This window comes from Miniopterus natalensis, chromosome 4 (assembly GCF_054644295.1).
Source record: "Miniopterus natalensis isolate mMinNat1 chromosome 4, mMinNat1.hap1, whole genome shotgun sequence".
Classification (NCBI taxonomy): domain Eukaryota; kingdom Metazoa; phylum Chordata; class Mammalia; order Chiroptera; family Miniopteridae; genus Miniopterus; species Miniopterus natalensis.
Window position 1 is genome coordinate 12,520,909 of NC_142084.1, and position 27,044 is coordinate 12,547,952.

The window sequence follows — 27,044 nt, forward strand, 5'->3', positions numbered from 1 at the left end:
CACCGCCAGGGACGCTCAGCACCCGCACAGAGCCCGCAGCCTCCGCAGCCACATCTCCGTGGTCAAACAGAAGCCGGGGGACAGGTAGGTGGAAGGGCCAGAGGCAGGTCGGCCGCTCGGCTGACAGCGGCCTCCGCCCCGTGGATTCACTCCGACCCGTTTGGGAGCTCCTGGTTGCGCGGCAGTAAGGAGTTAAGCTAAAAAACAGCGTCGGCTGGTCCTGGAGGCCGAGGGGGGCTGAGAGGGCTCCGAAATGGTGACATCTCCTCCGGGGGGTGGGCTGAGACGCGGGGTACTGGGCCTGGCTGGCTCCCACCGAAGCCTGGCCCCCTCAGAGTGCTGCCTGGAGGGTCCTCTATTGACTTTGAAATTGTTTCCTTTGGTTAATTATTTTTAGCTGTAACTTTATGGCTTACAGTATACATCTTTAAATTGTTACCATCTACTTTCACAAAATCGACTTTTTCACAATAAATATAAGAAGTTACAAACGAATGGTCCTTTTACCACCCTGATGACCCGTGGAATCTTTTGGCCATCTGTTTTACTTTGATATATGCTCTAAACCATGTATTACACTGTTACATTGTTTTTAAAAAGGCTTACAAATTACATGTACAGTACATTAAGAATGGTTTTTAAAAGGCTCTCTTATTTATTGATTTATTTACTCGTTATGGTGTTTTCATTCCTTCCTGAGTGACCAGATATCTACCTAGTATTATTTTTCTTCATCCTAAGAAAATTTTTAATATTTCTTGTGATGTGTTTTGTTGAACATGATGTCTTTTCGTCATTTTCTCTGAAAAAACATCCTTATTTCACTTTTAATTTTGAATGGATAGAGAATTCTACTCTCACTGTTTTGATTTCAGCAGTTACCTTTTGGTTGTCTCCCAGCCTCCACTGCTTTTGTGATTAAAAGTCTCTTCCATTCTTCTTGGTTGTTTCCACAGATGGAATGTGTCCTCACACCCCACCCCTTGGTGGCTTTTAAGACTTATTTCAGTACTTTGATGCCTAGGCATGATTTTCTTTGTATTTGTGCTGCTAGGAGTTTGCTGAGATTTATGGCTGTGTGAATTGAATGTGTGACAGGCACAATAAGACGACTAGGTTCCAGTCTCTGGAACCTAAACATGTGTAAGATTAGCTGGCAAGGTAACTAAGGTTGCAGATGGAACTGAGGTTGTTAATCAGCTGATTCTACAATAGGGTCAACCTGAGAGAGAGGCTAGGTGTTCAAGACAAACTGTGGTCATGAAAAAAACTAGGGTTGAAAAGCAGAAAGGAGGCGCAACTATCCTGACACAGGTGTCCAGGGTTCAAGTAATCTACCAGAGCCCAGGAGGAGTGTTAAACCCAGGTGGAGATGTTGACAGTAGCCTGATGGAGTGAGTGAGGGCAGGCAGGCCACCCATCCTCAGGTGAGGCGCATAGCCCGCTCCTGGGTGGGGTGATGACCACCGGCCTTGTGCTCTCTTCTAGAATGAGGGTGGCTCCTGCTAATGATCTGAGCAGGGAATCATTAAATAGGCAGAGACCCGGACCCCTGAGAGTTTCTAACCCATGGGGAACAGCTTCATAAAGGCAAGACCAGAGGAAAACTCAACAGAAGCTGGGAGCTCCAACCACTTGAGAGTTTGCTTGGCTGGTAGGGTTAGCCATGATGCTACTGTGTGTCCTATAAATGCAAAAGAATTGATTTACCATCTTAAAGTGACTATTGGGAATATAATTGCCTATGCCGAGCAACATTGTTATCTGTTTAATCCCAGCCTGGAGTATACCCCCCACTGCTCTCTACTGTGCTGGTGGAGACTTGCCTGTACATTCTTCAAGGTCAGAAACTGTTGGATGGATCAAAAAAATCTCCTTGACTCATTTCTCATGACCCCCTCTTCATCTAGCTGTGCACCTGGCTGGGGGAAGAAGGACCTACCAGTTAACAGAAAGCCGAGCCATCCATTCTTTATCGTCTCACAATAATCTCATTTCAGAAACAGATATGTTTCTAAATGCCCTTTTTTTCCTGATTGCGAAAGCACTGTGTGTTTCTTGTAGAAACTAAATGAAACTGGGTGGAACAGGAAAGTAACTCATTAAGTACTTACTTCAGATACGGTGGTGAACAAATATTGTAGTACCCATAATCCTACCTCCCATGAGTAGTCACCGGTAACTTTTTTCTGTTTTATTTTAGTTTGACTTTTTCAGGATCATGCTATACATACTGTTTTAGGGGCCATCTTTTAATTTAACAGTGTTTCATAAAAATGTCTCCATATCATTCCCTAATTATTTTATGACTGCACAGTGCTTGTCTTCCATCTCAGAAATCTGAGGCCCTGTGGTCTACTCATTAACTGCCGTCTCTTGACCCCTCTTATGTAGACCATCTAGGCCCCTCCGTAACCAACCTTACAGCCCATAGCCCGTAACTTCAAGTCCTTTTGCATCAGTGTTCTCAACTCCCTAGTCCTCTTATCAATGATTTGATTGCAAGTAGGTCAGTCCAGCAGCTTCTTTATAAGACTCACTCTGATTCTCTCTGAAGCAGATGGCTTGTTTCTGACATCTGCATTTTGAACGAAGTCAGACTTCACATCCATTGGCACAGAATAAGCTCCCTACAAATACGATGAAGGTATTTCAGGCTATAAAATGCTCTTCAAGTCAGATATATTATTCATGCACGTTGCAAACCTGATTCTTGCTCTCACATAGTTTATGCTGATGAGGTTTGTGCATATTTGAGGATATACTTCAGCGTTCATTGCTCCAAAAGGGCAGTGGTTTCTGTGGAAAGAACACAAAATCTGATGCAACCTTGCCTTTCTAAATTGCATTTTATAAAAGCAACAAATCAAAAAATTCTTGTTCTTTAAAGAAAATTCAGGTTGTGGATTTTCAATTAACTGTTTGTAATTGGCCATGCCCTAAAGAGAAAGAGAGAGCAGTAGAGAAAACCCTGTAAATGGTGTTGAAAATTAATGGCAACCTCACTTCAGCCACCTGGGTATTGATTGAGGCCAGTGCCCAAGAATTTAATTCAATTTAATTATTTTATTTTATTTTATTTTATTTTATTTTATTATTTTATTTTATTATTTTATTTTATTATTTTATTTTATTATTTTATTTTATTATTTTATTTTATTATTTTATTTTATTTTTTAAATTTATTTTATGTGGGGGCAGGATCCTAGTCTCCTGCCCACAGCCTCCCTCTAGCAAATGAAAAACCCTTGATTGCTTCCAGACCGTGAGCTGAATCCCTGCTCAATTTGCAGGGCTGCAGGGCAGGAGAATTGTACAGGGATGACAGCCGAAAAGTTCCACAGGCACCTGAGGGGTCATGCTGGAAGCAGCCTGGTGACTCTGAGCTAACAAAAAGCCCGGAAACCAATTTGGGTAAATAATGCTAATCAGTCAATCAAAATCAATAAACATTGCCCAGCGCCTTCTATGTCCAGAGGCCTTTCACAGAATATTTGAGCTGGGAGGGACCTTGGGGGTCATCTCCACTTTGCAAATAAAGACAGAGTCCATCTGTGAAAGGGATGGGAGATGCGTATTTGCCAAACGAACATCTATTTTCCAGGTCATTTCATTCAACTGCGAGGTTGAATTTTTTCATTTTCCTTTTTGGATGAGGAAGCGGAGACTGGAGTTTCAGGAACTTGTCCAAGGTCCCCCAGCTAATCAGTAGTGCCACCAGGGCTTGCAAGAAGTCAGCTTGTTCTCTGCCTCTTAAAGACACAGTCTGTTCGACGACAGGCAGTGCAAGGAGGCGCTGGGCTGTGCAAGAGCAGGGCCTCTGCCGCTAACTTCAACTCCCTACAACACTCGGATTCTTTCCTTCTTTTTTGAATTCTTATTGAATTTATTGGGGTGACACTGGTTAATAAAATTATATAGGTTTCAGACATACAAAATATACTTCAGGATTTTTAATTATACTTTTTTCTGGAAAGAGTCAAAAGGTTCCTTTAGCCATTCCAAAATAGAGAACTGAAGTTAATAGTGGAAAGCACACCCCAGAGCCCGCCTTCTCTGGTGGCTAAACAGTACATTCCCTTTAAAATAATATTGAAGGAAGGTGAACCTTTAAATCTACAGACTTGCAGCTTAACACTGTAATTTATTTCTCCTGGCAACAGTTGCTGTGTTCCTAGATTTACGTAGAGAAGAAAAAATATAATTCCTCTATCTAAAATGGACAAAACGCGGCGGGGATGGGGAGAGGATTTTGACCTTTACTGTTAAAAAGAGGAAAATAGACTTTGGGAAGGTAGCATTCATTGTCGAACCCCCTGAGAATTCTGGAAGGTAATTATAGAAGAGCATTTATATTATCAAAGTACTCAAAATTAAGTATAAGGCTTAGACAGCTCCGGTACGACTGAATTAGGAGGCTCTCTCCAAGGGGACGGGCGAAGAGGCTTCGGGTTCGAGGAGGCAGGGAAGGGAAGGCAGGAGCTGGCTGCTTGGCGGGGGCCCGTGGTTCACAGTGGGCCTCGCCCCCGAGCTTGCTGCCGGAGCCCCAGCAGAACCCCGAGTTTTCTAGTCTTCAGCAAGTCGCTAATCTGGGGCTGATTTGTAAGGTGCTTAAAAATGAGGCTCATGTCATATTTCACATGAAGCGTGGTGATGCTTATTAACATGATAGAAATATGCTCACAGCAATGAGGGGGTGTGTGTGGGGGGGCTCTTGAATCTGAACAGATGCCAGCACCAGAGTTTCTGAGCTTATATGACTGAAGCACCTGATGGCCTGAATAATGGGTTGGCGCCGAAGGTTTTCACTGCGGTCCCTGAGACGGCTCCTCCTTAAATTTAGTTGTCGGCATCTGCTTCCTGCTCCAGTGGCTTTGGCTCCCTGGCTTTCAGGTGGAGAGGGATCAGAGAGAACCGCGGAGAGCAACTGAACGTCTCGGCTGTCGCAAGGACTAGCCAAAGACAAACAGAGCAGAGCGGCGATGCTCCAGACGCCTCGCGCTCTTCCCCCGCAGCGCAGGGCTGGCTGCTGCTTCTAGGCGAATGTATTAAACACTTTTTATCATTACGGTTTTAATTAAATGTTTAATTATTAAAGAAAACATGCTTATTGTACAGAGGCTGAAAAACTGTCTAAGCAAAGAGAACGACGTATTTGCGTCTTTTTATTCTGTTTTTCTGTTTTATCGAGGGCCTCCCTCCATCCCACCTACTCTTATCCCAGCTCACCCCCCGCGCATACAAGAGTTGGGAGGAGCAGTGGAAATGCAGGGGCTTTAGTTTTTCATTTTCTATTATATCCTGAGACTTCCTCATGCCAAGATTTTGTTGAAATACTGTTAATGGCTATTTGATATTTTCCTGCAGTTTGTCAAACTATTTCTCTACTGTTGGATACAGTCAGATACTTAACAAGGCCTATCAGTCATGGTTTTCTCCATGGACTTCTGGGACTCTAGCTACCTTCCAAGTGTTGATGTTACTTAAAAGGCTATCTTTGGCTCCCCTTCTGTTTTGTCTTTCTCCTTCATTGATTTTACCCATTTCCATTTCTTTAAGCCCCTTCTATGTGCTAGCAACTCCCTATAAGCTCAGACCTCTCCCTGAGTCTGAAGTCACGTGAGAGAGTAACAAAACTAGTGGGGAGAGCCTTGCCCGCCAAACTGAAGAGTCAGGCCTTTGTTGTGGATACTAGGTCGTCACTAGCAGGTCTCTGTGCTTGGAGGTGCCATGACGAAAGCTTTCTGAAAGACGAATCTGGCTGTCTCAGAGAAGGGAGATGCACCAGAACCCTCTTGTGGTCCACAGCTGGCCTTTTCTCTAATTCCAGCCCTACTTCGGGGACCAGCTGGATGCATGCGCAAATGGAAGGGCCTGGGCTGCGGCACAGACCCCACACCCCCTGCTTGGCCAGGCACTGGCAGGCCTGGCTGGCACTCAGCACTAGGCCCTCATGCATGTGCAGCCCAGAAGTGGGGGAAGTTAGCACCCCAGGGAGCAGACTTTGGCTGATGTGGGACAGAAGCCCATAGGCAAATGTTTCTTTCCTTTCCCCAGGCGGATGGTGCTGAGAGGCATTTCATCAGACTTCTCAGCTGGCCCCATGGGACTGAGCGTCCAGTGGCCTCCTGGATTAGTGGCACATCTGACACACACAGCCCTGTGTTGTCTGTCTTGCTCCCTGTCTCACGCCTGCCCCTACATAAACTATTGCTGCACGGCCTTTATAGCAGGGTGGGCTCTGAGAGAGCTTGTGCTAAGGAAGCAGGGACTGTAATGGCCTGGCCCCTGAGAGGCCCTCTCAATTAAAATCACAGTAACTTTTAATGCATCACCCTTTTCCCTCGGAGTAATTACTGTATTTTTTTAAATTTGTAGGTACAACTCCCTCGTTTGACTGTAAGATCCATGAAGCAAAGGGCATGTATTTTTTATTCATTATCCCCAGAAGTTGATAAAAATTATTAAATAAACCAAGCAATGACTGTGATCCCAAAACTTCCCTCCAGATCCCACACCCTGGTTCCAGGCTGTCGGAAACTACATACTCTAACGTTATTTTTCTCAGTACCTTCTGATTTTCTCATCATGCAAGATAGGAAAGTATATTTGACATTAAGTAGGATAAAACTGAATTTCATTAATCTTCTCATTTTCCAGATTTATGGTCTTCTAATTTAATTTCTTCAGCCCAGTGTTGTATGTTCCAAGTGAAATATCCCTTCTCTAGTTCAGGGTTCCCAGAGCTGCAGATGACCTGCCCTGCTTCATGGTGTCCCAAATTAAGCGAGGGTTCTGTGGCCCCCTCCCCCTTCTGCCCTCCTTCCAGAGGCTTCTTTGAAGACGAGCTGAGGCCAGTACCATGAAAATACATGGGAGTGTGTTGAGTACCACTGTGCTTCTTACAGTGACATACCCAGTCCACTAAAGGAGGAGTCATTAGCCACGTCTTACAGCTGAACGAATGAGGCTCAGAGAGATTAAGCGAACTGCCCAAGTTCACACAGCTAATAAGTGGCCTCCCTCCAAAGCCTGTGCTGTGACCTCTCATATTTAGAGCTGTTTGAGTCTGCTAAGTTTCAGTTTCTTTCCAGTGAACAGTGGGTTTTCCCTGCCCTGTGCAGTCATCATTAATCCTCCAGGGCAGCTGCGAAGTATCTTAATCAGGTCCTCTGACCCTGTCATTCATTCCTTTTCTTACTGTTCAGTTAACTGCAGGCGCCCTAAGGAATGGAAATGGAACTGCTTTGGATTTTAGAGGAGCAGCCTAGCCGGAGAAACTACCCCTAAGACCAGACAGCAAGCCTGGGATTCATTCTCTCCCCCTCCCCCTTTCCCCCTCTTCTTTTCCCCCTCCCCCCTCCCCCCTCCCCTTTCCCCCTCTCCTTTTCCTTCTCCCCTTCCCCCTCTCCACACCTTTTCTCTCTCCTCATCTGCCTGCATGGTTCCTTTACTTTGGATGGAAGGAAAAGATACGAAGGATATCTTCATTTAACTTTATTTTTGCTGATAGGCAAGTTTATTTAAAATTGACCTCTGAGGATTTAGAGGAGTTTAACTTTTGGGCATTGCAACAATTTAAACTGTAGCTTCTCCGGAAATAACTTATGGTGGAAAGCTCATTATTTCTTAATTACAGGACATACGAGTGCCTAGCTTTAAGAATTCTCCCGGGGGTTAGAGGAACATTTTGGTTTGGAGGAAAGTTTCTGCTTAACCTTTCTGCTAGAGTGACATCAATGCAGCATCATTATCATTAGTTTAAAGTAGAAATGGGACAAAGAAGAAAAGCATGCAGGAATGAAAAGACATGTTTTGAATTCTTTGGAGATAAGCCAGAGGAGAAATTTCAGTTGCTTTCAGTAACAATTTTCTTTTACTTGGAATAAACTCTAAAGCAGACTCAAACCTCACGTTGATTTTACTCCAGGTGGAGCTGCGGGCAGGCCACGCTTGTTTTGTAGCCAGAGGAGGAGTATAGTGAGGTTACCTCTGATCTCTGCTGGATCAATAAGTAACAAGCATCTCCAAAAGTTATGATCAGCTATTAAATTTTACATATTTGTGTAACATGTTCAGTCTATTATCTAAACCCATTTGAGATCTCCCCTGCTTTACAGAAACTTAATAATAATACAAGTTGGGGTTGGGGAGTAACTTAAAAGCAGACTCCCTTTAGCACGTCCTTAAGTCCCTGCATGCGAGCTGCAGGGCTGTGTCCAGCCCCCCTCCTTGTTCCAGGCCTGGGGGGCGTGGTCCCGTTAGAACCTCTCCCCCGCCTGTCCCCCAAAGCCCGTTACTGTATGTTCGTCTCTCCATTGCAGGCCACCATGCGGAGCTCGCATTTACTTTGCAGATGTTTATGGAGCCCCGCCACCCGCCAGGCTCGGTCCTAAATGCTGGGAATGGGGTACTGGCAAGACATGGGTGGTCCCTGTCCTCACTAAGCTGTCAGTTTAGAGGGGGAAGAGCATTGAGCCAGCAAATCAGGGGTGAAGTGAACGTCACAAAAAAGTTGGGAGTAAGAGAAAGTAGATATAAACAGGGAAACGAGCAAATGGGACCTGTGCAACTCTAGGGAAATTCAAAACCCTAGGCAAATGAAGCAGAAATAACAACAGTGCTAATGATAGTAGAAACAGAGCCAGCATTTAAGTACATACTATCTGCGAGGCGTCAAAGTGTCGCTGTCAACCTTCAGCGCGTATTCCTAAGTGAAGGGAGCCAGCCTGGCAAGGCCGCGCTATATGACTTCCAGCGAGGTGACATCGGAGGGGCAGAACTGGAGGCAGAGAGCAGTGTTTGCCAGGGGCTGGGAGGGGATCGAGAGGGTGGGATGACCGCGGGGGATTTTTCTGAATGATATTATAGTGGTGCGATGCATGTCATACATTTATTTATTCAGACTCAGAGAATATCTAACACAGAGACTGAACCCGAGCATAAACTCTGACTTCAGTTAATACCAGCGCGCCCACATTGGCTCATCCGTTGTGACAAATGGACCCTGCTAACATAAAATGTTAATAAGGGGATTGGCGGAGAGGAGGTGCTATATTGTACTGTATTTCCTGCCCCATTTTTTTTTGTAAGCCTAAAACTGCTGGGAAAAGTCTGTTAGTTTTTTTAAAAATAACCTCTATGAGAGAGGCACTAAAATTAGCCTGGGGTGTTTCAGGTGAAGAAGCGAAGACTCAGGGACTTGCCGGGTTCCCCACCCGCGGCTGTCTCTCAGGCCCCTGTTCCTACGGCCGGTGACACCAGAAACACCCTTATATCCCCGCAGCTGCAGTCGCTCATGGCAGCCACGGGCCCTCCTCCCACTGTGCTTCGTGACCCCCTTTCTCTCCCACCCTCCCTAGCCGTCTGCCTCGGCCCTGGGCCACGTAGCCACCCACCCTTCTTCACTTCTGTGGCCGCCTGGAGCTTCGCCTGCCTCTGGCCCCCGGCTTCTCTCTTCTGTGTCTTCATTCCCCCATGCTCACCCCAGACAGATCGTTCTAACAATTATCCAACACCGTGCCGGGCTCTTGACACTCAAGGAATAGTAAGTGTTTTTATGAAGATGATGACGATGATGATGATGCACATAGAGGGAGATAGTGTAACTGGTCATATCTTTATCTCCCAAGACATCAGTGCAAAATTTGGGTGTCAGTCTAAGAAACTATGGTGGACTTCACTATTTGGGTCCTTGTGCTCTCCGGTTTTTTGTTTGTTTGTTTTTGTTTTTTTAAAATAACACTTTATTAAATTTATTGGGGTGACAGTGGTTAATATGAACATATAGGTTTCAGGTGTGGGTTTCTATGTTACAAGATCTGTATATTGCTCTGTGTGCCCACCACCCGAAGTCATATCTTCTCTCGACACCATATATTAAGACCCCCTTTACCCCCTACCCCTGTACCCCCTTCCCTCTGGCAACCACCACACTGCTGTTTGTGTCCAGGAGTTTCAGTTTTATATCCCGCATATGAGTGAAATCATATGGTTCTTAGCTTTTGCTGACTGACTTGTTTCACTCAGCATAATATTCTCAAGGTCCATCCATGTTGCTGCAAAGGGCAGTGTTTCATACTCTTGTGGCTGAGGAGTGTTGCATTGTGTGCATACACTACACCTTCTTGACCCAGTCCTCTGTCAGAGACACTGTGGCTGTCTCCATGTCTTGGCCACTGTGAGTAATGCTACAATGAACATAGATGTGCATATATCTTTGTGAATACATGTTTTCAAGTTTTTCGGGTGCATACCCAGGAGAGGGGTTGCTGGGTCATATGGTCGCTCTATTCTTAATTTTTTGAAGAATCACCGGACTGCTTTCCATACTGGTTATACCAGTCTGCATCCCCCCAGCAGTGAATGCGGGTTCCCTTTTCTCCACAGCCTCTCCAACACTTGTTGTTGCTGGTCTTGCTGATAACAGCCACTCTAACAGGTGTGCGGTGGTATCTTATTATAATTTTGATTTGCATTGTCCTGATTGTTAGTGAGGTTGAACCTCTTTTCATATATCTATTGGCTGTTCGTGTGTCTTCTTGGGAGAGGTGTCTTTCATGTCCTCTGCTCACTTTTTCATAGGATTGTTTGTTTGATGTTGAGTTTTATGGGTTCTTTATATATTTTGGAAACTAAACCTTTGTCAGAGCTACAGTTTGCAAATATCATCTCCCATCTGGGTGGCTGCTTGTTTGTTTTTTGTCAGTTTCTTTTGCTCTGCAGAAGCTTTTTTAGTTAGATATAGTCCCATTCATTTATTTTTGCCTTTATTTCCCTTGCTTTTGGAGTCAAGTTCATAAGGACAAAGGTCCTTAAGTTTGGTACTTATGTTTTCTTCTATATAACTTGTTTCAGGTCTCACATTTAGGTCTTGGATCCATTTTGAGTTCATTTTTGTACATGGGGGAAAACTGTAATACAGTTTCATTCTTTTGTATGTGGCTTTCCAGTTTTCCCAGCACCATTTAATGAAGAGACCATCTTTACTCCATTGCGTGTTTCTGGATCCTCTGTCAAAAATTATTTGCCCATATCCATGTGGTTTTATATCTGGGCTCTCTATTCTGTTCCACTGATCTGTGTGTCTGTTTCTGTGTGAATACCATGCTGTTTAGATTATCATAGCTCTGTAATATCATTTGAAGTCAGGTAGTGTGATACCTCCAACTTCATTCTTTCTTCTCAGGATTTAAGCCTCTACTTCTCTACTTCTCTACTTTCTACTTCATAGAAAATGAAGATGACTATTTACCTGGAAGGATTGTTAGGATTAAATGGGATATGTATAGTTCCTGGCTTAAATAGTCAAAATTGGTAACTATCACAATAAAGCTAAGCTTGGAGCTGGGCTATTCTCTTTTCACTAAAGTACATAAAGATAGGTTAACACAGATTTTCAAATTAAAAAAAAAATTGTCAAGAGCTGCACAGTTGTCTACATGATGAGACACAAATCCATTTTATTCTGAAAGTTTCAAAATGACACAGGAACCATTACTTTTCCTTTGTAGTTCATGTGCCATTTCATACTGAATCAATTTTCATGAGTCAATAATGATCATAAACTTAAAGTGTCCCAAGATGAACTTATGATTTTAGTTTCACTTCAAAACCAGTTCCTCTCTGCCTTCCTCCTGTCTGTCCCACAGCATTTCCTGGTTCCCTAAATAATACTATCATTCTCCCGGTTGCTCAGGCAAAAATTCATGGAGTGCTTAAATTAGACTATGAAGAGGAAAAACCATGAACAAGGTGGCTTTGGCTTCATACTGTTATCCCCTTATGTGGAGAGCCAAGTATAATGCCGATCCTAACTGATTCCCCAGAGCAGGCCAAAGTAAGGAGCCAAAAATGAGCAAGGAATTTCGAATGGGCATCGACCACCTAGTGTGAGCTGGGTACTTGGCTGGATATTGGGCACTCAGAGATGATTTAGAAATGCTCATTGAGTTCCTAAAATGTGCAGTTGAAAATACACACATAAATATAGTGTGCTGTGGTTAGTAAATACTGGAAGTAGGAGTCCTGTCAGTACTTTGTGAAGCCTAAATTGGGACAGGCTCACACTGTGCTTGCTTGATGTAGTAGAGTTGGAGAGGACTTCAAAAAGGATTCATGTGCCTAATTAGTCTTTTACCTAAAACTCTGTATATAATTATATCGTTTAACTTCTTATAAGTTGACTTGATTGAGAATCATTATTTAGTCTTAGAAATTATAATTTATTCCATTAAAAACCTTATTCCAATTAGTATTTCTTCTTGACAGATTAGAGTTTTCTTAGCAGTCTCTGCTTGGACTCCGGCAGAGGGGGAGTGGAGTGGACTCGAGCTGTGTGGGGAGTCTGGGGTTGTGGGCTCTGGAGAGTGAGATCTCTCCGTTTTTCTGATGTGGGAAAGAAAGATTTACCCAGGGTCACCATTCCCCTTTTCATTCTCTCGGCCTTGCTCGCACCGTCCTCAGTAGCCGCCTTATTACAGGCCCTTCATCTGAGTCACCCGGGGGGAGTCATTTCCCATCAGCTCGCTCATCAGCAGAGGACTCGATGCCCGTTGGCAGGACTGGTTTACAACGAAAGGCGTTTCTCTCTTTTGCTGTTTTTGTTGTTACACTTGTTCAGTCGAGCATAAAAATTACACAGCCACCACCAAAAAAGTGGAATGCTTTTCAGTTATTACTCTGAATCCCTACTTTGTGTTTTGTTTGGAAACATCCTTACTACTTTTTCAAGAAAGTATAATTTTCTTTTAAATGCACGAGTATTTACAACTTTGATGTGTTTGTAAGATTTTATGAAATGGTCTCTTAGCCCTTCTCTTTCTAAAGAATTATGTCATAAATGGAATCATGAAAAGAAATGTATTTAATTATAATTTGTTATATAGCTGTTTCTCTGGGACACAAGTAGAGGTTAAATCAGGACATGTAAAGATCCCTAGCACTTGCTAAATAACTTTATTAGCCTAAAAATGTGTTTCATTTACTTTCCCGAGACCAGTATGCTGTTAGAATGGGGCTTGGTAAATGTTTTCTGTTTCAGCTCTTGTCACTGAATTCCTGGAATAAGTTTAACTTGCTGCTCACTAAGCGGTTCGTCGTTGTTTCCTATACTTTATGCTGGGGCTAAGTCAAGTGCATCTAATTGCTCTTCTTTCTCCCACAGGCACATCTGCCCTGTGACATCGGTTCACCTGATACAGCTGTCACTTTGACCATTCTCAGGAAATGCATGTGTGAAAGTGGAGGCCCACACATCGCTTAGTGGGTGGTCCCTGCGTCGCCCTGTAAAACCTGGGACAAGCCCTTTCACTTCTGAGTGTCAGCGTCCCATCTGTGGGTGGGCCGAGGATACTTCCTATATACCAGACACGTAGTAGGGCAGAATGAAAATGTAAGGGATGGCCGTTCAGTTCTGTATTTAGAAAGATACGTTTGATCCCCGGAGAGGCCAGATACTCTGACAAATATGTCAGCTAGTCTAAGCTAGAAGCTCTAACCTTAGAAAATAAACCGTGTGCTATGTGACTACATTTTTCGCCTCAGTGCTCATATATATATATATATATATATATATATAGAGAGAGAGAGAGAGAGAGAGAGAGAGAGAGAGAGAGTCCTTGGTATCTTTTTCCTTTCCCTTCCTTTGATGAGCAATAACATTTTTGCAAAATGAACACTGCCCTAAATTGAGCATTTTTCTTTCATGTCTTTGGTCCTCAAGAGGAAAACTTGGGAGATATATTCCTGTTTGGTATGACTTTGCTTTAGACATTTCAGAACCATTATCAGGAACTTTCTGTTGTTGGTGGTGGATTTTTTTTTTTTTTTTAATGCAAAAGCCTTTCTTTTGAGTATTTCCCTTTCCGGAAGAAGATTTCATCCTGGGTATTTCTCAGCTAGCGCTCTGGTGTTCATGGTCTCAGTGTTTCGGTAAATGTAAGGAAACCGTGCTCCCTGGGGCAGCTAAGAGGGGCTATGAGGAATCTGTTTTTTTAAGCTCAATAAACCCATTTAGCTGTGTGAAGATTAACCTCCGAAGCCTGGAGTCAAATGGGGAATATAAAGAAAAAAGATTAGATAAAATACATTCCAGACACACAAATGAGCCTTGGACTCATGTATTATTAAATTGTCGATTGTCTGTGGCAAATTTTTTATTCTGAACTCCTTTCCTCTGTCCATTCTTCATTTTGAGATCAGAATTTTCTCTTTTTTAAAAACAGAGTGTGTGATAGAATTATAACAGGCAACTCGATTAGCCCAGAAAGGCTAACTGCTATACTAGGAGCGACAAAATGTTTCAGATATAACACAATATACGTCCGCTTCTTGCTGATGTAGTGGCAGATGAATGTGGCGGCTGGGTGGCAGAGGGCTGTTCCGCACGGTCCTCATGGGCCCGGGGCCTCCTGCGGTCCGTCTGCCTGGGGCCTTGGCGTTGACTGTTCAGCGGCTGGTGGGGAGACGGGTGAGGGCCCCATCTTGAGGGTATTTGCGAGTCAGGCCAGTAAATGACACGCAGATTCACCTCACCTTCTACTCGCACGCACACACCTAACTGGAGGGAGGCTGAAAAATTACCTTAGTGTTTGCAGGAGGAGAAGGGGAATGTGGAGTGTTTATTGGGCACTCACATGTGCCAGGTACTGTTCCGAATCCATTGTATGGATCAATTCATTTAATCCTCAGAGCAACCCTAAGAGATAGATATTTTAGTTATATCATTTTCAAAATGAGGGCACTGAAACACAGATAAGTTATTTAACTTGGTCGATGCATAGGATTAGTGAGTGGCTGAACCGGGTTATGGGATCGAGTAGTTGATTTAAACGCTCACTTCTAACTAATACACATTCTGCTTTTACTACATAGACAGGGTGTACAGAGTCATATTACTGTGCACTGCATGTAGAAAGCAAAGGTATGTTGAAATTTTTAATTTCTTCATCATGTGGGCTTACACAGTGATAGCACCTAGGATTGGCACGGTGGCCATATAAGGTGGGCCCACAGAGAAATTGTCACCTAAGCACCAGGAGTCTTTCACTGGTCTTTCACTTTGGTCCAGCAATTCTCGGATTTTCTAAGGAAACTCTTAAGTGAAGGCAAGATGTGCTAGGTCTAAAGACTTGTCACAGTGTTAAGATAGCAAACATTTGGAAACACCCTAGCTTCTGATAAAAAGTCTAGGCTAAATGAAACTTGAGATACACCCAGTGGATCATTCTGTAATCACTAGAGATGAGAATATGCATACATGCTTATGACATGAGATATGTTTATTTACTATTTATACACATACAAGTTACAAAATAATGTATATATCAGGAAAATACTTTTCATTTGAAAAAGTGTATATTTGCACAGGAAAATCTTGAAAAAGACATATAACAAAATGTTAATATTGGTTAACTCCAGGTGGTTGAACTTTTTGCTTTTAAAAACTGTTGCTTATATTTATTTTCTAATATGTCTATAAGACGTGTTTTTCTTATATGATGAAAAAGAGATAAAGCAAAATTTTAATCAAGAAGATGCATTTGCACAGCACGGAGGGTGATGGAGAGATACGCAAGTCTGTAAATGCCACAGACCTTCAGGCATTTCTGGGATGGTCAGTTATACTCACTTCCATATAATTACCATACACTCATTCATCCCATTACATGGAAGATGCCTATTCTGTGTCTTCCACTTTGGCAAGACCCAGTGGATGTAATGAGAAAGCGTATGGTGGCTGTGCTCTCAAAGAACTTATTTAGCAGAGCAGGAAAGAGGCTGAGAATAGCATTTATACATATGTTTTGCCAGGGGGCAACAGTTTTATGTGGTATAATTTTGTTCCAGTTGTGGATGCTATCAGTCACGTTCAGTTGTCATCATCAACTTTAAATCATTCAGTAGCAGAAAAATTAGATTTTAGGTTTGCCAGGTGCTTGGATTCCTTTATCTGAAATGCCTGGGAAAATTCTAAATAAGCTTCTATAAGGATCTAGTCAGCAGATCAAAGAGCCATTTTATAGGATGGAATCTTAAAAATTTTCTTAAGAACTTTGTGGGTTAAAAATCTCCTGAAATATCTCCAGGAGTACCTTATTAGGAAACCCTGAATTACAAAAAAAAAGGCATTTCCAATTTTCATGGTTCATATATGAGCTTCTGGAGAGCAAGGTGGCAATTTGATTTAATTCAATTCAACACACATTTATTGTAATTGCATTATAATATTTATCATAATTGCATTATAGCTTTTACCATCACTTCAGGAGGAAGCTCAGTAACTGGAAACCCAAGCAGTCAGTCATCTTTGCCTTCCCTCCAGGTGTAGGATACCCCTGGGCCTCTGCCACCCAGAATACTGTATGTAGTTGTCTGTTTATGCCAGGAGACTGTGTCCTTGAGGTCAGAGTCTGTGGCCCCACCACCTAGTGTGGTTCCTGGAACACGGTAGGCACTCCGTGGTTACCTTCTGGGAAAACCTACTGCTCTTTTTGCTACTTTTTAACACTTAATGGCTCATTGGAATTTCTTTCAAAGGACTGGCTAGAGAAGCGGAGGCACCCTTGGTCAGTCTTAGACATTTAATAAGGCAGAGGAAGACACTGCAGTGGGAATTAGAGGGTTATAAAATCTAAAAAGCAGGACTTGCCCTCATGGAGCTCACACTTAGGGAAACAATGCATAGGGTCCTAGAAAATATACTTACAAGGCCTGACTGCATGTCTGTGAAAAATGAACATTATCGTAGAGAGATATAACTGCACCTTAGTAAAAACCTGTATCAGAAAATGAAACGCAGCGAAGCAGATGAGTAGGAAAGAGGTTATTCGGAAGAGTGAATGGCTGCTTTACTGTAGAAAGTGGTTGTGCGCAGGGCTTCATTGACACAGCGAGTATCCTGATTTTTAACTCTGAATCGCTTCACCCTGGGACAAGTGTGGACTGTGTAGCATGACATTTGCTCTGAGGGTGGAGGGGGTCTGGAGACCTTTCACTGCTTGAGAATGTGGGGTCAGCGGGCAGAAGTGGGCGCAGCTACTCCAGCAACTTAATTTTGAAAAGAGTCTGAAAGGAGGCAAGGGAAAACATTCCATTCATTCAGTCATGTATTCGCTCAACAAATATTTATTTGTACATACTTGGCATGGAGGGCAAAGGCTGGAAAAGCTGAGATAGGAGAAGCCTAAATAAATGCATCTGGATTTTCTTCACTGAAGCTGACACATGCTATTCAGGACTAAGAGAAACTTCCTGAAATCTAAGAGACTGAATCAAATCGGGAGCTGACAGTGCTGAGCACTGGAAGGAGCATCAGCGTTGACATCAGCGAGACCTGGTTTTGAATCCTCTGCTTTTCGGTTGAGCAAATAACTCACACTCTGAGCCCAGTTTTCTCATCTGTAAAATGGGGATAAGAGCTATCTTATCACAAAGCATTTACTCTCCTAGAAAAGCACCCTGGCCTGGGGGATGCACTCTAGGGATTCTCTCCGTTTCCCCCCATCTAATTGCAGTGTCGCTCTTCCTGGCAAGTTACTGGAGACACAGTATGTGCTGTAGTGACCTCTGGACGGCGCGCTCACAATGTGGTCCTGCCTTGCTGGAGGCTGGCTCTTGGTGAGAAGGAATGTGGCATATGCTCAGTGCAAATGCCTGGTCACTACATGAAATTATAAGTAATAATCCACAGTTTTATGCCCCAGCCCAGCCCTGGAGCTAGTAGAATTGGCAGGAATGGTGTTTCGTGAAGATATCTGTACTTGCTTTATCTCTGAAGAGTTGTGTATGTTTTTGTGTAAGGCTCGTTAGAGAGTCGGTAAAACTGACGACTTCTTTCATAAGCGTGGGAGGAAGGGTCACATACAGGCAGGTCATCCGAAGGAGAGACACGAGTCTTTATGCTGACTCTTCACCCTGCTGCTGATGGTGGGAAAGTGGCCTCATTCGCTGCCTCCCCGCAGGTACCACAACCAAGTTGTGAGGTTCCAAGGGGGGGAGGGGCGGGGGGGCACATTCAGAGGGATCCAGAAGGCAATGGATGGTGGGGAAAACGCAAAATTTCTTTCTTTGAAAGACTGGAAGTGTGCTCAGAGAAGTTGAGGCTCTAGACCAGCAAACAGGTCATCTGCGTCACCACCGTGCTCACGGCAGACGTTAATTAATCACGCCGCGTTTCCCTGTTGAGGTTGGAGACTAGAGCACCGTCCTTGTCCTAGTGCTGCAGGCGGCCACTGCAGAAGCCCAGGAGGCGACGTGAGGTGACAGCTCAGCCCAGACACCTACAGCCACCCCACTCATGGCTGGGAGGGGAGTCTTACATATCACGAGGCCACCCCGGTATCAGTGAGGAGGCGTGGACCCTGCAGGACATACGGCAATGGGTGAGGGGGATCAGCCTCTTACAGGGGGAGTGGGGACGGTAACGCAGCCTAGCACAGGCCATTCCTTCCTTGTCATCTTTTTTATTTTAAAAATACATCTTTAATTTTATAATTACAGTTGATATACAATATTATATTACTTTCAGGTGTACAACAGTGACTAGACATTTATATAACTTAGGAAGTGGTAAGTCTAGCGCCCAGCTGATACCATATAGAATTACTGCAATATTATTGACTATATTTCCTAGGCTGTATTTTATTTTATTTTTAAAATTTATCTTTATTGTTTAAAGTATTACAGATTTCCCCCCGTTTTTTTCCCCATTGACCCCTTCCACCCCACCCCCCCCCGCCCCAGGCCTTCCCCACACTATTGTCTGTGTCCATGGGTTATGCATATAAGCATATAAATTCCCCACACCCCACATCCCCGCCTTCCCTCTGATCTTAATAGGGCAGCATGAAGCATCTTGTGGACATAGCTGGTGACTCAGTGCCTTTCAGGTTTCTTCCTCAAATGCAGTAAAAGAGAGTGTAGCATCTTCTAGCACCTTAGACCAGTTCTCAGATAGTGAGATGATACCTCTTCTTTTTGGCAAACTTCTTAATATGCTCTTAATAGCATGGTTTGAATAAAAAACTCTTAATATGATTTATGCCCTGGCCCTTGCTCACTCCACTGGCCTCATATTCTACCCTCCTCACTAGGACCCTTATGATTCAAACCAAAAAAAACCAAAAAACTTAAAATCAGGAACACACCATTTTTTAAATTTGCGTATGCTCTCCTCCTGCCTGGAATACACTTCCCCCTAAGGAAGGCTTACAAGGCTTATTCTATTAACATACATACACACGTAAGTGTGGCATCTGTCCTTTAACAACTTCTAAGACGGTAAATCAACTCCATTACTTTTTGCACTAATAAATCAGATCTTTGTAACCAAAGAAATGACCCTGGGTGTCAATCAAAAAAGAAATGAACTAATGTTTCAGCAAAAGAACATAGAAGCATTTTTCTGTTTAATCGTAATTTCCCATTCTCGCCAATGTCAGTTTGCATGTTAATTGATGTTGCAGGGAAGCCCATTCTGGATTTATCTTGATGCCTTCAGGCCCAGGCAGTAACTGATTCAACACCCCGTCTTGGTTTGCATGCAACTGGAGGCACAAATATACCCTACCTTTGGGCTAACCAGTGAGTAACAGCTATATAGTTCTGCAGAAACTGCATTGTACCCAAAGAAAAGAACATGCTGGAGTCATAGGAGTGAAGGACTGTCTGTCACCTTACCATAGGAGCACCATCCTGTGAGTCCTCTACATTCTGAAGGCTGGGTCTTTGACACTCAGTTACATTTGTATTTACATACATTTATATCCTTATATAAGTAGTCCCCCCTTATCCTCGGGGGACACATTCCTAGAACCTCAGTGGATGCCTGAAACCACGGAGAGTACTGAACCCTGTCTGCTATGTTTTTTCTTATACATACATACACTCTGTAGCTCCTCTTTGGCATATCCAAGTGGCCAGCATCACTGCTTTTGCTCTTTGGGGTCATTGTGAAGTAAAATAAGGGTGCTTGAACACAAGCACTGTGATACTGTGACAGCTGATCTGATAACTGAGGCGGCTACTAATTGACTACTGGGCAGGGAGCATCTACAGTGTGGATTTGCTGGGGGGGTGTACGTGGAGGGGGAGAGATCTAGCTAGATCTGTTATTTACTGCACCAGCGTCCCGGATGGTGCAAGCAGAGCATGCAGTAAAGACAGACGACAGGCAGGAGTGTTCATTTGGGGGTCCATGTGTGTCTTCCATCACCCTGCAGAGAGAATTTTTAGCAGGATTTGACCTCAGCTGTTCAGACCATGGTAATAAGAAGTCACCGTTTCATTCTAGCTTTCCCTCCAAGGAATAGCTCAGCTCTCTCATTCCACTTCTCCCACCGAGATGTCAATACATTGATTTCAGCTTAGCAGAGGGGAGAAGGCTGGAAAATGGAGCGTGCTCAGATAAAGTGTGTGGGTTAGAGGAATGACAGTTCATTGCTGCTGTATTCTTTGAAGCTCTTAAGACACAAATCTAGTAGGTGGCCGAACCATCCATGAGAAGTAGAACTGTTTAAGCCTATTTCTTTGCAATTTTCATAGAATTGTCAGTGCCAGTTTTAAACCATTAAAGCCTTGAAAGTAACTATGATGCCTTGCATTGTAATCTGTTTCCTCCAGCATAGGCCAGTGCTAATGGCATGGGGCCAGCGTTGGGCTCAGTTTAAGGAGTGGGTCACCTCTAGGAGCTGGCTGCCCTGGCATGATACGCAGACATTGCAGAATACGGCAAAGTCCTGGAAAAGACCCTGGGGTGGTTTTAATAGGAAACGTCAACAAACTTTTTAATACTCTTCCTTTCAAAAGGGCAGTTCTGATTCCCTGCCTCTTAAGCATGGGTTGTATTCAGTGGCCTTCTCGTAATGAAAAGAATGCAGAGGAAGTAAAGGTGTGTGATGCTTGACATGAGGGTGTATAAGGCATTGTGGCTTCCTCCCTGCCCTCTCTCTGGGGGACGCCAGTTACCACGTCTCGGCGACTTTCAGCTGACCTGCGGAGAGGTCCGTGTGGTCAGGAACTGAGGCCGCCTACCCGTAGCCGTGCCGTGTGACTGCGCCGTCTGGGGAATGGAACCGAGGGCTCCACCTGAACTTTCAGGTGACTGCTCCTCTCGATGACGCCTTGGGTGCAGCTTCATGAAAAATGTTGAGCCAAGGTCAACCACTGAAGCTACTCCTGAATTCCTGACCCACAGGTACTATGAAATAATAAATGTTTGCTGTATTAATTCACTAAGTTTGGGGTTCTTTATCACACGGAACAGCTAACTAATCCTGACCCATTTTGGCAAAACTTTTGAAAATACTCTGTTTCAAATAGCTGTTTGTTTGTTTGAAGAAAAGAGAAAACAGACTCGCTCAAAGAAATTGGTGGGAGTTGCTAAAGTAGAGGCTGTATGTTTCCTCGCTAGCACCTCCAGCTTCTAATTTAATTTTCCTGGGCTACCTGTGAAGTCAGGTGCTGCGTGCAGGATCATCCTGGAAATGGAGGAGGGAACACTCGGCAGCCCAGCTGGTCTTGTGAACATCCTGCAAGGCCTTCTTCATCTCTAGCTGATGGGCATCATATTCTAACAGGAATCCTTTAGGTTAAACAGTATGTATCTTTTATGGCTTGTGTGTTTATTATGTAGAAATAGCATTTTTGCTTTCAATAAGCCCATAAAATTCAGTCTTCATGGTGGTAAGGAGAAAGACAAAGTCAGATACTGAGGTTGGGACCTATTCCTTGGCACTCAGGAAAGACTTAGAACAGGCTGTTTTTGAATAGAGACTTCTCTGTGGGCCTCAAAAGGGAATCTGTGAGTAGGAACTAGGGTGTGTGTGTAGAGATAATTAGTTCTTGGTCATAAGCAGTAGCCATGGCTTGTGCTCTCTGAAACATCCCATAGATCATTTTCATTTGCTGGGTGATACTGTGAACAGAAACTTGGTCTTGCATGGACTTGGCGTGTCACCCTCCTTCCAGTGAGAGATGCATGTAAAATTGTGAGATATGTTTTTCCCCTCCACGTCTTTAATGCGGTGGAGGGACAGGGTTATAATTGAAAGACATTTTCAAGGAAACTGTACAAAGAATAGATTCTCATTGTGACAATGATCTAAATGCACTTTTTGATCTCAAGGATGATGCTTTTGTTCCAGGAAGTAATGCTACAGTCAAATTAATTCATCTTTGCAAGAGACCAAGGGATGAATAGGTCTGTAAACTGCAAATTGCTGTTATTAATTTGCAAGATGAAGCACTTGTTGTTTTGGGAATCAGTTCCAGAGCTCACTGTTTTCGCATAATCTTATACTGTGGATAATTATACACAGACATTAACTTGATAAAGATAATTACAAGAATCTGTCGTTGCTGGGGTTTTGATTTATTTGACTGTGAACTATTAGGATCTTTAGATCCGATGATTAACTTATACTGGGTATTTATTTGTTGGTGTTGGTGAGTGCCTGAAATAGTTACTAAAATGAATACAGAGCATGTTTTTACCTTTTCACAATGAATTCGTTTGATTAACAGAATGGCATTTATTCAGTTGAGGATGTTAAATACCACATTCAAATTTCAAAAAAAAATCACAGCAAGTTCAAATATTTAACAGATCAGTGCAGAAAAGATTAAGTGGGAAATTTACTTTAAAGGACAAGTGTGTGTGTGTGTGTATGTGTGTGTGTGCGTGCGCGCGCGTTAGAAACAGGTAGAATGAGACATGCGTAGATTTTAACCATTTCAGACCTCATGGTGTGGCAGACACATAGATCCCATGAGGGTGGTATTTTCAATATTTGGAAATTTCCTATTCCTTCCAGGTTTTATGTAACTGTTGCCGGTATGTTAGGAAATGGCTCCCAACTCAAGCTGTGTGTAAGCATCACCAGATCTCATTACAAATACAGATTCCTGGGCCCCCGGGGATCCTGCATTGTAAATCCGGTCTGGTGCCTGCACACCTTTATTTTTAACAAGCTCCCCAGGTAATTCTGGTGCAGAGCCTGCTTTCGGAAGTCCTATTAAGGCTTTCCTGTGGGGGTCCGCTTCTAGCTGGAAACATCACCTCCTATCTGCTCCTAAAAGCGTAGGCAGGAAAATATAAGAAAAGATACAACATTCTCTTTCCCACCATTTGTCAGGCCTTGATCCCGAGCTTTGCATGTTTTGCTCTTCTTAGTGCCAGAGACATCGGTCACCTTCAAGCTGTGTCCTTTCCCATTCCTTACCCGAGGAAGGAGGCGTTGACCCGTTTCTAGCCCAGTCTCCCGGGATGGGGATCCAGCCAGCCACTGGGGCTGTCCCTGTCCCTGCTCATCGCCAGGCTTTGTCTTGCTTCCTGGCTTCTGCTCCCACATTCTGCTTCAGTTTATATTCATCGGTGTCTGGATTCTTTCGTAAGCCTTAGTGCTGAGAGCCTATCCGGTAGCTTCCACCTCGGCTTCCTCCTGACCTCCCCTCAAGAACGTAAGTCTTGTTCAAAACTGGCCCAGAGGCCGGGACCGACACCCGCCGGCAGATCCCCCACAGCCCGGCGAGCGCTCCCCCGCGTTCCTGCTGATCCCGTGTTCCAGCTTCTCGGTGCTGGGCCCTCCTAGGACCCCTGGCCCAGCGCCTGTCCCTCCTGAGAGAACAGCTCTGGCTCAAAGGTCATTTTCTGTGTTCTGGGTCTGCTCAGCTGGTGAGACACGGCCCAGCAACTGGAGCATCTGTGACTCTCTCCAGACTTTGTGTGTGACATGTGCTTTCTATTCTGGTTTCCTTGGCCTCCGTTTCTCACTGTCCTGGTCCTGCAACATGATTTACAGCCATTTACTTTGCTCATGTCTGTAAACCAAGTCTGCATGCCCTTGATTTCAACACACTAATAACGAGTTAATCCCATAGAAGACAGGATTCAAAGGGGTTGTGACAGCCACCTTCCAGCCTTCGAGAGGTTGTCATGCAGATGAGGATTTCATCTTTACCCAGGTAGCCCCAGAGGACGGCCGATGGTGGCTCAGAATGAAGAGAATGTTCCCTCGTCTAACAAGGGTGGGGTGGGCGGTCTGAAGAAAGAGCGCTTCCAGGGAGAAGCTGGATGACAGTGACAGAAACACCATGGAGGGGATCCAGGAGGAGAGCGGGTCTCATCAGCTGAGTCACGAGGCGCTGACATGCCTTCAGGGAGTATGAGTTCCTGCTCTGTGGAGTGGCATGTGGGTCCCAACTCAAGAGATGACACTGGCTGTCCCGGAAGAGGGTGATGGGCCATCCCAGTACAAGTAACATTATGAGTGTCCTGCTTGCATGTCACTTGGTACAATTTACTTTTTTTAAAAAAACACTAGGGCTACTTCTTCTGCAAAGCTGAATGCAAACCCATTCTGAGAAGATGGTGGCATGGCTTAGGATAGGCCCATGAAGTTAAGGCTGATACTTGCTGGTGCAGGAAATACGGTTTTGGAGTGACTTCTCAATAATTAGAAGTTTTTAAAGTTTTATTGAGTCTCTGTTATGAGCTAGGCATGGGACAGAGTTGGTTCAATTAGCCTTGATAGTTTGCTATGCCACATAACTGGCACACAGTTTGCCCAGCCAGATAGTAAGTTCCGATGCTGCCGCCCTGGGGACCCCACTCGGGGCGCTCCCAGGTTCAGCTGTGCCCTCTGGGGGAAGATGGGTAGTTCGGGGTCCAGTGCAGAGTGGCCGTCCCCAGGATAGCCATTGCTTCTGAGAAAGAACCACTGTCTAGGAGAGGGGCTGAAAACAGTTTGAAGACTTGCTCTTGGCTGTCCGCAGTCACGGGCAGCTCTGGGCCGGACTGCCACAGGCCTGTCTTTCGGTCCTGGCTCCTGATGGAGTGCTGGAGTGCCACAGAAATTTGTGTGAGTGACTGTGAGTCCAGGGTCCACTGGAGCCGAATACACTTTTGCATTCACATCCTGCCAGCGTCCCGTCAGGGCTGGGAGGATAATGGAAGGGGAATCGCATCTGCCCCTTTTATTATGCCCCTGGAACTGCCGGCTGTGCTCCCCTCTTCTGTGGTCAACCCCGCCTCTGTGCTCAGATCACGTCAAGGCTCCGGAGCTCTGTTTAAACAGTGTTGCTCTGAGCCTCCGTGTTTGTTTGACTCAGTCACCTTATATAGGAAAAAATGCTGAAATAAAATCCTGAAAAACGATTCTGTAAAAATACCACAAAGTCAATGCTAATAAACAGCAGCTCAGTTAACTGCAGAGCAAATGCCTCCCCCCCCCCCCTTCCTTCGGGTTCATGAGTGACTGTCACTCGAGGGCACCGCCAACTGCTCAGAAGCCTCAGGGAGAAGTTCTGGCCTCAGAAGCTGAGTCCAGGAATAAAGTTGGACTCAGAGAAACACTTCCCAGCGCTGCTAAGTTAATTAGCGACATCAAAGGTCAGAGAACTTGCGTTTTCTATGTCGATACTGATCTTAACAAAGGCCCTGAAAACCATACCCGTTTTCATCTGTTTTATCAGCTTCTTCCTGGTTTGTGGGGGTTGGGGTGAAGTAAGTGTGGGGAAGGCACGCCCTCTTGGCTTATCACAGGTGAAGGTCAGTCCTGTTTCTTGTCAAAGTGGGAATTTAAGGAGCATAGGCACCCAGAAGTGTGTGACACTTGAGAAAATGTAAGGAGAGGCCCTCAGCTCACAGCGCCCATTTTTGTTGGCTAGAATTATGTAAATAAGTGGAACTTAAGCATATTTCAATTGCTGTTACTTGAACATGCAAACTTCCTTAGGGCTTTTATGATCGAAAAAGGGAATCTGAGGCGTGTGCATTTGCAGCATTCAATAACATAAAGGCTCATTTCTGAACTGTGATTGTGTATTGTTTCATGGCTCATGCTGACACACGCTCAATTCCTGCCATAGCCAGGATGGTGTGCTCTGGGCTGATTACATTTTGACAAAACTCCCTATGGAGATTCTAGGCATGGCTGATATATAACAATGAGGCATATTCTATGTCTCCCCGTGGATGTGTGTGTGAGTGTGTGAGTGTGTGTGTGTGTGAGCTAGGTGTAGACTTCCATCAGATATTTGACTGAAATTCAGTTTTCTAAATGTTGAAAGCCGTATTTGTCAGTTTAGACTCAAATTCACTAATATAAAGAGGCAGTTTCCCAAGCAAATGTTTGTACTTTGTTCTTTTGACTGAAAATGGACATGTCCAGTTAGCACCAATTTTGTTGCAAGTGGTGATAGAATAGAGAAAAAAACACCACGGAAATTGGGGCAGAGGGGAGTGTGATTGGCAGTTTGACCAAGACCCAAATCCACACTGAGATTGGAGGTACTTCTTTGGACAGCAAAATCAAAGAAACAAAAGCAAAGCAAAGATGCAGATGATAGGTTGGTAGGTAGGAAGACAGGTAAATGATAGATAGGTGATAGATTGATAGGTAGATAGATGATAGGTAGGTAGGTAGGTAGGTAGGTAGATAGATGATAGATAGATAGATAGATAGATAGATAGATAGATAGATAGATACCCACAATGGATTTGTAGTTTCCCAGTTTTTCTATTCCATTAAGGCTGTTAGGCATGGGGAGCATATTTCAGAGTAGCAGGGAGCCAAGAGAGAGGAATTACCTAAAATGTCTGAAATCCTTTACTCTCCCTCCCCCACTGTCTTTAGGACAAAGTTACTTTGTTTTTTTTTCTTCTTTCTTTTTTAAATTTAAATTTACCTTTATTGTTGAAAGTATTAGGGATGCCCTCTTTTCCCCCATTGACCCCTTATACCCCGCCCCCACCCCCACCCCCCTCCCTGCCCCAGGCCTTCCCCACACTATTGCCTGCATCCCTGGGTTACGCATATCTGCATATTCAGTTCTTTGGGTCATCTCTTCCACCTTCCCTCTGAGATTCATCAGGACAAAGTTCCTCTCCCAAGGCTGGTTCCCTGATCTCCGCCTCTCCCTGAGGAGCCCAGGCCCCCCAAGTGCATATTCCTCTAACATACTAAACTTCTCCTTCCTGGCCTTTGCCACTGCTCAATCCACCTATTTAAGGTTTGTCTTTTATACTGTGAGCTCCATGTGCC